Consider the following 16,023-nt stretch of genomic DNA (forward strand, 5'->3'; position numbering starts at 1 on the left):
AGGGACTTGAAGAAGCTGTTGGCTCCTGGCTTCGGATCAGCTCAGCTCCAGCCATTGTGGCCACTTGGGATAGTGAACCAGTGGATGGAGGATCTTTCTATCCCTTCTCTCTGTATATGTGCCTTTTCAATAAAAATAAATTTAAAAAATCCCCAATATCTTTGGATAGCTAATTAATATTTACTAAAGGCATGGGTCAGAATAAAAACTGGTTAAGGATAGGCATTTAGCTTAGTGATTAAAATACCAATGAATATGCCTGCAAGCCATGTCAGAGTGCCTGGGTTTGTTCTGATGTTGGCCCCAGCTTCCTGCTGATGCAGGTCCTTGGACCAGTGATAATGGGTCAGGTAATAGGCCTCTGTCACCTACTAGAGGTAGAACTCCCGGCTCCTGGTTTCAACCTTGACCTTGTCCCAGATATTGTGGACATATGGGAATACAAACTTATGGCTTGGATCTTGTTCACTCTCAAAAAAAATCCTATTCTTTGCCCCCTATAAAGATACTTAAAAGGATTTTGGTGGCCTGATGGTGAAAGATAAATAACAAGTAGTTAGAAGTGAATAACTAAACCATATGTATCATTACTCTAATTTCAAAAAAGGTAGCAAATTTAAGCAGGGGAATTTGGACTGCTAATAAACAAATCTGTATTAATTACTACACAAAATGTAAAGAATAAGTGAGCTTTTCCAAACTTAAAATACTTTCATGATTAGTATTCTAAGCAAATGTGTTTACTGAGGTTTCCAGAATCCTTAATAAATTGCATCTTATACCACTTTTGTGTAAACTGCTAGGTTTTAGTGTACTGAATTTCACAACTTATTTTCTAGACTATTGTCTGATTATCAGGGCCAGACCTTATCAACCTCCTCTGAACATCTGGAAGACAGCAATCAATCCAACCCGGTAGCAACATCTAATGCAGCAGAGACCAAAAGTATCAAGCAATTTCACCATCATGAAATAAATGCCATTGCTTTTTCTTTTGTTCATCTCCAGCAAAGCACTAGATACTCATTAATAAATTATCAGAAAGGTAAGAGACTCAGTCATGTTCAACCCTATCTTAACTAACAAACTATGTGGCTTCAAATATTAATTTTTAAATATACATGCATATACAGCACAGGTGTTAAAGTGACCTGCAGGACCATACCACAAAACCCACAGATTTCTCCCTGAGCCAAGGCCTCCATCACTTTAAGCCTCCTAAGTGAGTACTAAACTAATTCCAAAGACTATGAAAGGCAATGTACACTCCTGCCGACTTAAGTTCTCGCCTGAGAATATATTAATTGAGCTCACTATTTATGGGAGGTGCAAATGAAAATGAATTCCCAGAAAGCAGGATAAATTGCTCCATTGTGGTTTACTGGTCACCAGGAAGCAGTTGTCAATTAACCCTTATTAGACAAATGTGTAGTTGGAGAAGCAAAACCACTGAAAGTATCCTCCAGCACTACAATTCAATTTCCTTTCCCTCCTTATCTTCTTTAAACATAACATCCCCATTATCCTATGATTCACATTGTAAACAGAAAGCCACTTAAACAACCAAACCAATATGCCTACTATGAGACAGACACATCAAGGAGAAACTTTGTACAGCAGTTCATTCACATAGGCCCATTCCAGCTGATGTGAGTCCTGCTCAATCTGTAGAGGAGACAAGCATAGTGTGAATATTTGTCCTACAGTTAAACCATTCTCTCCTCTTGTAGATGCACTTCCTACTGCAGTCATCTCTTTACAAGGGCATATCTACTAGTAAGTTCTGAAAGGTGAATCAGACACTTGGAGCACTTGATCAAAAATCCATAAGGCAACTCAGAATTACTTCATTATTTTAAATGTGAACTCCTTTTCTACTCTTGAGTTCAAACTAATTGAAGGTTAGGAAGTAACCACTTCCCCCAGAAGCCAGAACTTTCACCTCTTCTGATGAGGGGAATACCTCCCTTAAATCAGGCAAAAACGGTTTGCTGATAGTCCAAGATTCACATACGGTGCCAACTGCTTATTTAGAGTTTCTCTCTCCTACAAGGAGCAATCTCTGAAAGTCTAGGCAGTAATTTACTTCATCCATTATCTGGCAATCCAAAAAAAGGTAGCCAAAACAACCTGTACACATGTTACTCAATCTAGTTTCAGTTTGTTTCAAGGAACAATGAGAGAAATGTCAAGTGTATGATCCGTAGATCTGTAATTCTGCTTATTTCAGACTGAGCTTTAAACCAACTGCGACTCAGATATCACAAATGATATTGTTTAAGTGATAGAAGTAAAAAGGAAGTGCAAAGATCAAAGGAAGCTGACAAAGGGGAACAAGACTATTTTTACATGTACACTCCTATATTTACAGAGTTTGAAAGTAGGAGCAGCCATCAGCCTGCATGAGCACCAGCAGCAGAACAAGAGGTACAACTGAAATTTCAAAGCAAGGATAACAGGTCTACAAATCACCAACTCCTAACAGGCCAACACTACTTTCTCAAAAATCTCTTTCAAGCAGTTTAGAAGTGGTTCGCTTCACAACAAGCAGTATTGATGTTCCAGCATTAAAACCTACACATGATGAATCTTTTGTGTTCAAGTTGGCTGCCTAGGCTGCAGCTCAGGAAGACATTTTGCCTCAACAAGCCAAGGAGGGCGTTCAGGAGTTCCAAGTGTATAAATATGGATGAACGGTTTCATGAGATTTCCTGTCTCCTTTTCATGTATAAATACATATATGCTTTTGTGTCAACAATTACATGATAAATATAAAATGCTAAAACGATTTTCTTTTGATGTCCTGTCTTCCAAAGTTCATAAGCTCAAAAAGTACTTTGCTTTATTTACATAATTTCCTTAGTACATAAAGTATAGGAAAGATTCATCTCTAGAAAGCACAATATTAAAATCAAGAAAACAACATACGTCAGCTAAAGGCTTGTTTTAATTAAGTTTCCCTCTTAAAGTCTAAGCAAAACTAATACAGCTAACACTATTCAAGAATACTCAGTTGAGGAATCCTGCTAGAGAAATAATTACTATTTTGTTCCCAAGCATTTACCAAAGATTGTAGAAAACATTTGATGCTAGAACTACCAAATATTTAAATAATATTATAACAATTTTTCTCAGGGCATAAGCTTTGTAAGAAATTCTTCCCATTAAATAGTCATTTCATAAGCTGTAATGCTGAAAATTTCTACCTAAAGATCACAAAAATATTCAAAATCTTGATATTCAAACCCAGTATCCTTAAGCTCCAGTCAGGATGGACCAAACATCTCCATAAATGTCTACTTTAAACCATGAGACAACTTATACTTAGAATAGGCTTTGTTTATATTATGATTTTGGGTTCAGAGGTCAGACACAATGCATGGTGCCACCATCCAAGAGTTTTATGTAATTCGGTGTCTAAAAGGCACTCCAAGTGTGTGATTTCTCATCTTTCTCAAACGACAGGGCCTGGATGAGTACTAGGCCTCCGCTTTTTGACAACTGGAGCAGGTGGACAGATTACGACCCTGGCGCCGTGTGTGCTGTGCGAGTGTGCCTATGTCCACGCGCGGGCGGACCCCCACAAGCACTTACGGGAAGTGAGGGATTCTTTCAGAAGTAGGAGAGGGAGGAATAGGCTCTCCTGTTCAATTCTGGGAAGCTAGGAGGGCTTTTCCAACCTAGAGAACTGACAAGCACTTCTGCTTTCATTTCATGGAACACCCTTAGGTGAAATCTGGTTCTGCACTGCACCAACCACCTTCCCCGATCTCCGCACAGCAGCGCACCCCGAACCTCCAGCCTCTCCCTAAACAGAGACCAGGGGGTGCGTGTTAAAAAAAAAAAAAAAAAAAAAAAAAGACGACCATGACGAAGACGTTTCCAAGAGTCCCCCCAGGTATCCGTGCTCACCCAGGTAAAGAGACCCGAAGAGACAGGACAGTCCGGCGGCCGCGGCCCTTGGGCTGGCTGCAAAGCACCCGCCGAGTCCGGATGTGCTTCCCTCCCCCCGCCCCGGTCGCCAATCCCATGTGCCTCTCAATTACTGTCAACCTCCACCCAGAGTCTAGCCCAGTGGGTAAGAGAGGAATGAGGAAGTCCGAGGCGGGCTAAAGGGGTGCGGGACGCGGCCCCCCAGCCCCCAGCTTGCCTCCCACCAGCCCAACTTGTGCTTACCCTGGTGGCGAGTCAGCGCGCGGCCTCCCTGCGCCTGTGGGCAGCCCCCAGGGGCGGCGCGGGCCTGCACGCTGACGAAGGAAGAGGCAGTGGCCGGCCGGAGCCGGGGCCCGAGCGGGCCCGGGAGCGGGTTGGGACGCGGGAGGGGGCGCGCAGTCTGGCCGGTCCGGGCCAGTCAGCGCCGCGCCATGTCCGCAGCGCGGTCAGAGGCAAAGCGCAGGGCGCTCGGTAGCCGGGCGGCGCGGCAGCGCCTTCCTGGCCCCCGCGGTTCAGGCCTGGGCTGCGCCGGGTTGTCGGCAGCGTACAGGCCGAGGGCAGCTACGGCGGCTGCGGCGGCGGCGGGAGGCCCGACCGACGGGAAGGGCAGGGGAAGCTGTCAGCGCGTTGCCGGGCCGCTCCGGTGGCGAAACCTCCTCTTCCTGCCCGGCTCGCTGGTGCACTTCTCTCTCTCGCTCTCTCGCTCACTCTCTCACTTCCTGACTGGAAATTCCCACTGACGTCGAGAGAGAAGACCGACAGACGGACACAGGCGCGCACGCCGCGGGGGCGGGAGGTGGGGTCGCCGCCGGGGGTGGGGAAAGCCCGCACTTGTGGAGGCGCCCAGCGCCCCTGGCCCTGCCTGGCGGTGCGGCAGGGCTCCCGCCCCTGTGGGCCGCCTCCGGACGCCGAGCGCGCTTAGGCTGCCGGGCGCGCCGGTGGCCTGCGCGGGGCGGGGGCTCCCTGCTTCTTGCCAGGCGCTCCGGAGATCTGAAGGGCTGGAACGAGTGGGGACGTTCCCCCAAGAAGCGCCCGCGGGCCCCAATTATCCGGGCGGGCGGGCAGGCAGGCAGGCAGGCAGGCGGCAGCCGCTGTAAGGCTGTTGGTGCGGACGGTCCGGAGTCCTGAAAGGCAGGCCCGAGCAGCTCGCGGCGATGAGGGGTCGGCATGCATCCAAGCCTGCCAGCTACAAAAATAAATCTCATCTGTATGTTCCATTTAAGTCTGGCTCAGTTACACTCAAATCTCCTCACAGATTAAACTGGAATTCCGATATCATAACCGACTTAGGTCCAGTGAAGTAGGAGTAGCTACTGCATTTTGGCGAAGCTTTACTGGTTTTGCGATAATTATTAATAACTTGCAGGTGGGGGTACGGTCAGGCCTTTCTGATGATTACCAGAGATGGAAGGAGAGGGACGGTGGTAGCGTTGGTTTTAGTTCACAATTCACAGAGAAATGTTGATCTGCCAGAGCGGAGTTTTCTTTTTTAATGCTGGGTAGACCGCAACTAGCATGCGTGGACAGGTTCCCCCGTGACCACCTTTGGAACTGCTTTCTGCACCTGCCACTGCACTAAGTATGGGCGGGGGGAGACCCACGGTGGGCTGGATCTCCAAGAAAGAACTCAAGGCTGCCTGCCAAGTGTGCTAAGCTGCAGGCTGATGACACCAGCATCCAGTTCCTTACCTTCGGTTCCTGGGAAAGCAGCAGGAGATGGCCCAAGTACTCGGTTTCCCTGCCACTGCATGTGATACATGAATGGTCATCCGTGGCCATTTCAGGAGTGAATCAGCGAGTGGAAGAACTCTCTCCCAGTCTCTCTGAAACTACCTCTCAAATAAATAACCTTAAAAAGAAGCCCCACATTTGCAAGGAATTCAGACCATGAAAGACTTAAAAAAAAAAAACAAAAAAACTCCTGAACTTCATTAGCCATTTGATTGCTTATTACTGAGTTTAGTGCCAGAAGTAAATTCAGCTTTTAAACATCACTGTTGTTGGGTATGTCTCCCTCCCTCTCACAAGGCACCCCAGCTCCTGGCTCTCTCCTGGGAAGTACTTTCCTCTTCCCTCTTCTTTCCACCTTCACCTGGTCACTTTGCAAACAAAACTGTAAAAAACAAAAAGCCAAGAGAATAAAATCACTACTGTTGTAGCCTTTTGCTTGCCCTTTACACCTGTGTCTCATTCCTTTTTGTTCCCCCACCGCTATCTTCCTCCTCTAAGAAGTCGAAAGACAATTTTGGAGGAGTGTCTAGCAGGTTCGAGATGAGCCTCTGGTGACCTTGAGACAGCCGACCTTCCAGGCATTTGCTGTAACTCCCAGAATGAACAGCCAAAATTCGGAGAACTCACACAAATGAAAGGACTTCTGAGAAATCCTGTGACACATGTTTATGTGACAATCTAGAAACTGGACTAATGTTACACTTTAAAAGACTGGTGTATGGTTTATGTAGAATGACTTGTGGCTTAACAGATGTAGGAAGTCTGTAAGTGCCGGTGAAGGAAGTGAGAAGAAAAGTGCACAGAAGATGGCTAGATGGGATTCTTACAGGGCTTCAGTCAGAACAGCATGCTTGGGAACAAATATGGAAGAATGTTGATTAGTGAAAAGGATTCCATTAAAATTGAAACTCAGATTGATAGCATTGCTGGACCTTAAAATGGAGGATGGTGTTAAACACTCAAATTCATTTTCTAGGGCTAAAAGTAGCAGCAAATTAGTCACAGCCTTGCTCCCTGGGGAGAAAAATAGACAAAATGACTAAATCTGTGTTGAGAATAATCATGGTTCTTGCAGGTGAAAGGGATGCGACTGATTGGAAAAAGACACGGACAGGCTTGCGTCTAACACGTCTCTGATGCAGGTGTGGCTAGTTTGCAGAGCATTTGAGCAAACAGCCATTGTGCCCTCACCTTCCCCCTCCCTGCACAGAAAGCCAAAAACCCTCTTGGTATGTTTCTACAACTCCACCATCAACTCAGCTTGGTGTAATATATAAATACTTAGTGGGCTTTTGCAGCCCTCCCTTCCGCTGAGGGTGGGCAACCCTTCGTGAGATAATGCACCTGGACAGCTTCCCTAGAAGGAAGCCCCGTAAAAGCTGTAACTACTGGCTGCTTGGGAGCCAGGTTTTATGGCCACAGGATGGTCTCATTCCTGGCTTGAGCAGCCCAAATATCTTCCTTTTTGCTTACAGCTCCAGAGTGTGGTCTATGTGTTTCCATTTGCATACACGCTAGACCAGAACCCTCAAGCTTTCTGCCACACACTGCTACTACAAGCTGGATGGCTTAAAGTAATAGGCATTTATTCTGTTGCAGTTCTGGCGGTGAGAAGTCTGGAGAAAGATGGCATTAAGACTTTGTTCCTGAAGATTCCAGGTAAGAATCTTTTGCTTTTCCTAACCTCTGGTGGCTCCAGCAAGCCTTGCATTCTTTGGTATTGCTGTATCACTCCAGTCTTCCTTCAACTGTCATATGACTTCCATCCCTTTATCTCCTCTGAGTTTTGGTATCCAAAGCTCCTCTGCTCGCTCTAAGGCAGCAGTCCTTGGATTTAGAGCACACATGAGTACAGTATCACCTTGCCTAACTTTTTTTCTATCTGCCAAAACCCTACTTCAAATAAGTTCATCCTATAGGTACCTGAGCTTAAGGACTTGAACACATGTTTTTAGGGAATACAATTGTCACTACAGATGGCAAAACTATAAAAGCTCTCAGTGTACTCTTTTGGCTCACTGGTTAACCTTCCTGTCCTCCTAGTTTGACACCCAGCACTTTCTATACACTATTTACAAACTGCTCTCAGGAGATTTCTTACAAATACATTTATTATAAGTTATCAAATATTTATTGTGGTTAGACTACAAGGGAAAAAAGTCTGAATGTGAAATCCACGGCAATAATATTAGGCAGAGGTCAGTGGCACTGGTCACAAATGAGATCCCAGTGAAGCTCAGTGTTGGCGTGTCAGTGTGCAGAGAACTCTGAAGTTTGTGGCGCATGTACACTGGCAGTCACAATCTCTGAAAAGGATTCATAAATTCAGACTCATACACTGAGTGTTACAACTCGTATAAGAATAGTCCAGATTGAACTGTAATTCTATAATGGGTACAATTTGGGATTATGACATCGCCTCAACATACTTAGAAATAGTTGGGTCACAGGTCCTAGCTGTAAGAGAGACCCAAGACGAAATGGACAGAGCTTACTAAACTTGGAATCAAACTTGAGCTTGAGTGTTAGTTTTGCTTTTTATTTGTGTAACTTTTGCCAAGAAATCATTTGTCTGAGCTTTAGTTACTTCATCTGTAATCTGTAAAATAAGCACATCATTGTAGTTTATATTAATTGCTGCATAATAGCTTCAAACAATGTTTTATATGATGTATATTGTATTTATCGTACAAAAATTATCACATATATGCAACAATGTGTAAGTTTGTTACATTGTGACAGTTTAACTGAGATAAAGGAGAGGTAAAAGCAAGCACAAAGATCTATACAAGTATAAGATGGTTAACGTGCCAGTTTGGATGCAATATCCCACTTAGGAATATTTGGATAATATGCTGGGTCCTGGGTTTGATTCTTGATTTTTGCTAAAGCTGACTCTTTTAGTATTAAAATGGTTCAAGTGATTAGGTTCCTAGCATCCACACAGGACACCTGGACTGAGCTCCCAGCTTTGACCCCAGCCAGCAACAGGTGTTGAGGGCATTTGGAAGATAAACAGGTATGAGAACTTGCTCTCTCCCACTTTGTCTCTACCTCTTAAACAAATATATATGTAACTTTGAAATTTTACTTTGTAAAATGAAATTAACTTTCTTATAGGCTTAAGGGACATGGGTTCTTACAATCTTGATCACCAGAATATGTAGTCATGATTATATGTCATCGTGTTTATAACACTGTTTCCTTTCACCTTCATTAAAGCACTTGCACTGTTAGTTGATCTTATTAAGACAGCATTAAGTGGTTACAGAAGAAAAAAGACACAATCCCTACTTCCAAACTAAAGCTAGAAAATTGACTATTCCAGTGCCCAGTAGCCAGGAGAGAAGTGATTTGCAAAATAGGTTACATCACTAGGAGTGAATCCAAAAAAGAATCATCTTTCCATAAAAAGGATTCCAAAATTTTATTCCCTTAGTAATGAAGATGCTGTGAAACAGAGACATCAATACATTTGAAAGACAAGTGCTGTTGGTTTTACAGGTACCAGCATCTTTTCTGTCAGTTCCAGTGAATGTGTTTATGCTATGATTACTGCTGTCAAAGAGTTCATGAAAAACAAATGAGTGTGTAATTACAGTAGTAGACAGAGCACCATACCAAAATGCTTTCATGGAGGTACAAATACTTAGGTATTATAGTGCTGGAAAGGTGGCTTGATGGTTAAGCTCTCAGGTTAAGGACTCTAGCATAGCCTTCCAATTTAAAACCAGTGCCTGGTTGTACCCTTCACAGAAAGTAAATCACTCTTGTTCTGCCCTGATTGCTGTGCAACTGTGAACAAACTATGGAATTGTGCCAAGCCCTCTTGTTCTCATCTGTAACAGGGGGTGATGATGATTCCCCGTGCATTGAGATGACAAAAATTATGTGAAGTACACGTGGGGAGGGGGAGATGCCCAAGAAGCCCCCAGAAGTATTGGTTGCTATCATTCATGCTGCAGAAAAGCTTATGGGAAGAAAAGCTTAATGAAGAATATAGCATTTGGTAGGTGTTGGAATGGTTGATATGATGACAAAATCATCAGGAGAGAGAAAACAGATGGGAGTAGAACCTAAACACGTGAAGTTTTAGTTTAAAACACAGTTTGTAGCAAAAAAAAAAAAGACTCAAGAAATGACATTAGAAGAGTGTGCTGCAATAACTAATCCAAAGCAAAAATTTAGATCGGTTCTCAGATGCCCAAGATTCAACAGCTTGTTTTTAATAGTCCCTACCTAAAACTCATTCATAGTATTTAAAATATACTCCACACAAAAAATGCATTCCATAAATAACAATGAAACAATTTAAAATGCTCTAGGCTTAAAACCAAATGAACTAAAAGTCTGGTGAAAACAAATACATTGTCATTTACCAAAGAATTGGCCATCAATGCATATCCCATAGTTGGAAGGACTGAGATAGGAGGAGGTACTATGGGAGAGACAGGTTCTGAGAGGAACTGTCCATGACATCCAAACTCAGCACTGCAGGATGCAGATGGTGGAAGACAACTTGCAGTTTATGGATCAAGGGCAACTCCTAGCATCATTTATCTTGCTACTGTGAAGCAGTAAGAAGGAAATGAGTACCTACTGCTTCCTTCTTCATTGGACTCCTAGAATTTTTTTTTTGGCTGTAATCACCTTGGAATTTATTAATATGTAATTTGGAAGAACAAAGACTGTTTTAACAGTAAAATACATGTTCTTGGTAAATAAACTGCTACAGCAAGAGAGAATTGATGTTTTCTGATGTCCTTTTCTAAGTGAAAGATGATTTAGAGTCATGCTAATACAGCGCCGTAGAAAGAGCAATCTGTCCCCTTGGTTGGGTACTTTATGGCCTTATTTCAAGTATTGTTTAAAATCCTTATTCATTTATTTCTGTTGGTTTGAAAGGGAGAGAGATGAGAGGTGAGAGATGAGAGATGGGAGATGGATTCCATTGGTGGTTCACTCCCTAAATCCCAGTCAGAGTTGAGACTAAACTAGGCTCGACACAGAAGCCATGGATTTAATCCAGGCTTCCTATGAAGGTGGATTTGACTCAGCTACTTGAGCCATAAGCTGTTGTGTCCCAGGGTGTGCATGAGCAGGAAGCTGGATTGGAAGTGGATCTGGGGTGGAACTTAGGCATTCTAGCATGAGATGTGGGCATCCCAAATGGCACATCCCTGTGCCACAATGCCCCTGTGTCCAGCATATTTACAGGATGTAATAACAGCTATTTTTTAAATCCCAAGCTGATGCAATACAATGTTTTTCTCTTGCACACAAAATCAGTTGCAGAAGTTCCCAGCTCCATGGTGCACCTGGGCAGCTCTCCTCAATACAGTGTCTCAGGAATTAATAATCCTCTGTCAACTAACTGTGTATTGCTTTCATAGTACAAGGATTGCTTTCTCAGTGCAAGAATGCAGGGAATATGTTTTGCTAGTTTTGGAGGAAAAATGGTTTTTATGAGCATATATTAGTATCTGTCATACTTGTTTTGATTCTTGATCATATCAAACATATTTTCATTATTATACTCATTTTCATGATTGAATGACTTTCCTAATATTTCATAACTAGCAAAGCATAGGGTCTATAGCACATGAATCCAAATTATTTCATCCAGGGCCCGGTGTGGTAGCCTAGCAGCTAAAGTCCTCACCTTGAACTTTAAGGGATCCTATATGGGCACTGATTCTAATCCCGGCAGCCCCACTTCCCACCCAGCTCCCTGCCTGTGGCCTGGGAAAGCTGTGGAGGACGGCCCAAAACCTTGGGATGCTGTACGTATGTGGGAGATCCAGAAGAGACTCCAGGCTTCTGGCTTTGGATTGGCTTAGATCCAGCCATTCCTACTGCTTGGGGATTGAATCAACGGACAAAAGATCTTCCTCTCTGTCTCTTTTCTGTATATCTGACTTTGCAATAAAAATAAATCCTTAAAAAATAATCTCATCCCAGTGTCCTTGATCTTAACCATTACTGCAAATGCCATCTGATGAAATAAAAAGAATATGAGCGACTTTTGAAAGATTTGGTAAATAAGACACATTTATAGATGATATGTATGTACAGTTTGAGAAGGAGAAAGTTGTAGATGACTATGAATTTTCTAGTCTGAATGGTAGCACATTACCATGGGAATCTGATACTTGGTTTTAGATCTGTCAAGTATGATAGGCTCAGAGAGACTTCTACAAGGAAATGATTAATGTACAACCAGAAGTTCAAGCCTGGTACCATACAATAGGGCAGAGATGTGGTACTTGTAAGAGCATTTCTAAGATAGAAGTGACCAAATGGAGTTAGGAGAGAAAGGGACCAAGGACAGAAATTTGATGGCTTCAATTTTTGAGCTGATGAGAAAGAAAATCAGAAAGATTCCTGAGGTGCCAAGAAAACTAGGAAGAAGACCTAAGAAACCAACCAAGAGAGAGTTTCAAGGATGACAGAGTGCAATGTCAGATACTGCAGACACCTGCCAAAAGGTGAGCATGAGAACTAGCCAATGAGTTAGGGAATCACAAAATCCTTAGTGTGGCCGCAGGGGACAGCTGGTATGGTATGGGGCAGAAGCCAGCTCCTGCTCTGTTGATACTGCCACTCTGACTGGAAGAAAAGGTACCTTTACTAATCCTCAAATGACGCTGACAGCTGGGACTTCATTTACTTTTAGGGTAGTTGCAATGTAAGAAGGTATGTCTGATAAATGAGTGGGAAATGGGGAAAGGAGGACAGAAAATCCAAGAGTCTCATCCTGAGTTTGAAATGAGAAGGAAGGAATGAGAGATTAGTGTGATTCTTTGCTTTTTTGACTTTCACTAATGGAGTGGTGAGAGAAAGGAAGTGTGGGAAGCCTGAAAGAGAGTTTAATTAGTTAATAGAGAAAGCTTGAAGAGGGAGTAAGGGACCAGAAAGAGGGTTATATTGTGATCCCAATCCAGAGCAAGGAAGATTGGGGTGCCTTTGAGGATGGAGAGAAGGAAGAACAGGGAGAAGAACTCTGTATGAGACTGTAATCAGCTGGAAGTTCTGTAAGCCAGAGATGAGAATTACTGTTAGAGAGAGGGTTCGTTTGCTAGAGACACCATACAAAAGGCCTCAGACCGGGTGGCAACAATGATGAAAATCTCTTTTTTCACAGTTCTGGAGAGTAGAAGTTTGAGAAGAAGGTATCTGCAGGGTTGGTCTCTTCCAACCAACCTCTCTTCTTGGCCTTCAGGTGGTCACCTTCTCCCTGTGTCTTCCCATGGTCTTACCTTTCCACATCTTCCCCTCTTATGAGGATGTTCATTAGAATAGATGAGGGCCCATTCCAGTGACCTCTTCTTTACTTAATTACCCAGTTCACAAAAGCAGTTACATTCTGAGGTGCTAAAGAATTAGGGTTTCAATATATGTAATTTGGAGGGACAAAATTCAGCTCATAACACAAAGCTATCTTTTGCATAGTGTCAAAGAACTGGAAAATCAACTCACTTTGATTTGCCTGGGACTATTTGATTTTAGCATAGGCAGTCTCTTGTCCAAGTAACCCTCCATGTAAAATGAGGCCAGTAAGTTGTTTTGAGTGAAACCAGACTACCTAATGGAAATTGAGACAATAAGACTTGTTTTTCTGTAGAGATCCTCTGTGGTCTAAAAAGTGCTGTATTTGGTTGTAAAACCTATTCATAAGTGATGGTTTGATGCTTTTCCATCTCTCTAACCAGAATAAATGCACTGTTTCATACACATATCTTGTGCAAGGCTTTTTTGTAGGAATCTGAAAGAACTCTAATATCTAGGATGACAGATCTCTGTTATCACTTGGGCAGTAAGATTTTTGAGGAGAATATCAATAAGCCTCTTGAAATTCAAGCAGTGCCGCTTACTTGTGGCCTATTTTGCTAAGAATGTAAGAAAAACTTTAGAATTAACATGCTTTATATGTTATTATTCATTTGTAAAATCATCAGTAACATGGTCTTAAGAGCTAATTTCTGCATGTATACATAATTGTGTGTGTTCATGAGAAAGTTTTTCTGCCTTTATGTAATATTTCTTGGGGTAGATGGAAATGTTTGAGAAATGTTTAGTTTCTTAGAGACAATTTACATGTTTTCTTTATAGTGAATTATGGAGCAATTTCTCTTTTAAAGTATTTTTTTAAGCCAGCATTTTCCTTTGAAAGGAGGGTTTTGGCTCTTAAGTCATTTGTTTGTTCACTGAAAGCCAATTGCTAGAAGTATAAAAACCTTCACAGAGTGCAAGGAAACTTAACCATCATGAAATTTGACTTTATAGATGAAGCAGGAGTTCCTTGCATGGTTCCCAGAACCCGTGAATATTCTAGTGGCTGACTGCAGACAGGTGGTCCTTTCCATTATTGATAGGTCGCTGGGAAAGGTTATTACCATATTGAAACCAATAATTTGTTTTGTAATCTGCGCTGTATTTCCCCTTACTGTTCTATAGTATAACAAAGATAGCTCTATTCCCTCATTTACAAAATAGCCCTTCAAATATTTAAAGAGCTGTATCAATTCATGTCTACATTTCCAACCTGATTTGTATATCTTGTAAATTTTCACCATAGTCCAATTATTCTGATGTCCAAGGTGAGGAAACTAAAATCAGAGAAACTAAGTCAGTTGATCAAGATTCCAAGGTGTTACAGTGGAAATGAGAATTCAGATGTTAGACAACAGCAGAAGCAGACTTTGGGACAAGAGGTAGTGAGAGGAGTGAAGGTAGCTCTAACTCTTCTTTAAACCCTTCAGTGGCCTCTGCCAGCTCCCAGTCTACTATTTCCACATAAAAATAGGCTAACCATAACCTTGGTTATGTGCCTAAGGATATTGTTTGAGGTCCAGAAAAGCCCTCAGAACACATGGAAAAGATACCAGGATCTGCATTTAGGCCATTCATAAACAAAGATCCAATAGAAGGGTGGTGATCTGGCAGAGGGATTTGAATATAACTTCTACTCTTGGCCTCATGACCAACCTTTTCAGAGCCTCACTCTCCTTTTTAACTTAAAATTGGGTTGCTTCATGAGGATTAACTGCATGTAATGCACTTCCACATAAAAAACCCATTAAATGCCCACTGTAGTCTGAGGACTTCTGTTGTTTAGTGCTCTGTTGAACCCTGTGAATGAAACACCATCTGAGGACAAGTGGTGCCTTACAGTAGGCTTACTTGGGGGCTCTGGTGCAGGTGAAGTCTTCTTTGTAAGGGAAGATAGCTTGACAGAAGGCTGACCTCTTCTGTAGTGAACAAGTTGCTGTTCGTTCAGGAGAGCTGTGTGGGTGTCGGGGAATTTGACTGTTTCAAGCAGACAGCCTTAGATCTGCTGAGGTAGGGACTTGATGCTGATGGCTTGGAGTGAGACTGTGGTGAGCAGCTAATCCTCGCTACTTGATGCTGTGATAATTCCTGAAGAGAAAGGGGCTGCCCTAGTAGGTGAGCGCCCGTGTCTTGTTCGCATGTTAGGACTCAGCTCAAACGATACCTTCTAATGGGATTTTTTCTGAACCCCCGAGTTGCTTTCTTTTTTATACCCGTGGCATTGTACTTTTTTGTTGTGTTGAATTATATTGTGTTGGGTAGATGTCAACTGAGTCAGTGTTTCATTCTGAGTATAACGTTTTTTAAAAAGTCATAATGGAAGTTAAAAAGGAAAGATTTTTTTTTATTATTATTGTTCAACAGGCTAAGGGACAGAAAGGGAGCTAGTAACAAGTAGAATTTCCATCTGCTGGCTCACTCCCTGGATTCCCACAATAACAGTGGCTAGGCAAAACCAAAAATGGGAGCCAAGAACTCCATTGGAGACCTTGCGTATGGATGATGGGGCCCAGGAACTTCTGTAACTCAGATGCTCTAGCAGGAAGTTGTATCACAAATAGAGGCGGAATTCAATCCCAAGCAGTCCAACATAGGATGAGAATATCCCAGCAGCAGCTCAACGTGCTGTGCCACAATGTCCATCCTGTACAGTGTATTTTTAAAAAACAAGGTTGATAAATATTATTGATTTAGCTTATTGTTAGTACCATCAGAATGCAGACAGAAAAAGGGCATTCTGAAGAGTGTGGTTAAATATCCTTTAACTAAGGGCTTATTTACAAGGATGTGGACAGAGTTAAGGGAAACTCATGATGGATGGCAGAGTACACCAGGGCTAACAAGAACCAGGAGAGGTAGCCTGCCTTAGAAAACGTTGTTAGAACCAAGAAAGAGCTTCTGACTGGAGGAGACGAGTCTCAGGGAGGAACAGCATGCTTCAGTGGCGAAATTAGCCAGCAACAATTCACTGGATAGTAGGGAGGGAGTCAATGGGAGGTGTATCTACATCCTCCCCTGCCTTCACAA

General features: G+C 42.7%; 1 protein-coding gene across 4 annotated transcripts in view; it reads right to left on the reverse strand.

The window, feature by feature from the left end:
- Positions 1 to 4,905, reverse strand: part of NFKB1 (nuclear factor kappa B subunit 1) — a 115,070-nt gene extending 110,165 nt beyond the window's left edge. For 2 of the 4 annotated variants that reach the window (XM_058666991.1, XM_058666989.1), the window contains exon 1: positions 4,177 to 4,905. The gene's annotated coding sequence lies outside the window, so the exon portion shown is untranslated. The remainder of the gene's footprint in view (positions 1 to 4,176) is intronic. The other 2 variants (XM_058666990.1, XM_058666988.1) reach the window with 1 other exon arrangement.
- Positions 4,906 to 16,023: the final 11,118 nt, after the last annotated feature.

The sequence above is a fragment of the Ochotona princeps genome, chromosome 7 (genome assembly GCF_030435755.1).
Source record: "Ochotona princeps isolate mOchPri1 chromosome 7, mOchPri1.hap1, whole genome shotgun sequence".
In the NCBI taxonomy this organism is placed as follows: Eukaryota; Metazoa; Chordata; class Mammalia; order Lagomorpha; family Ochotonidae; genus Ochotona; species Ochotona princeps.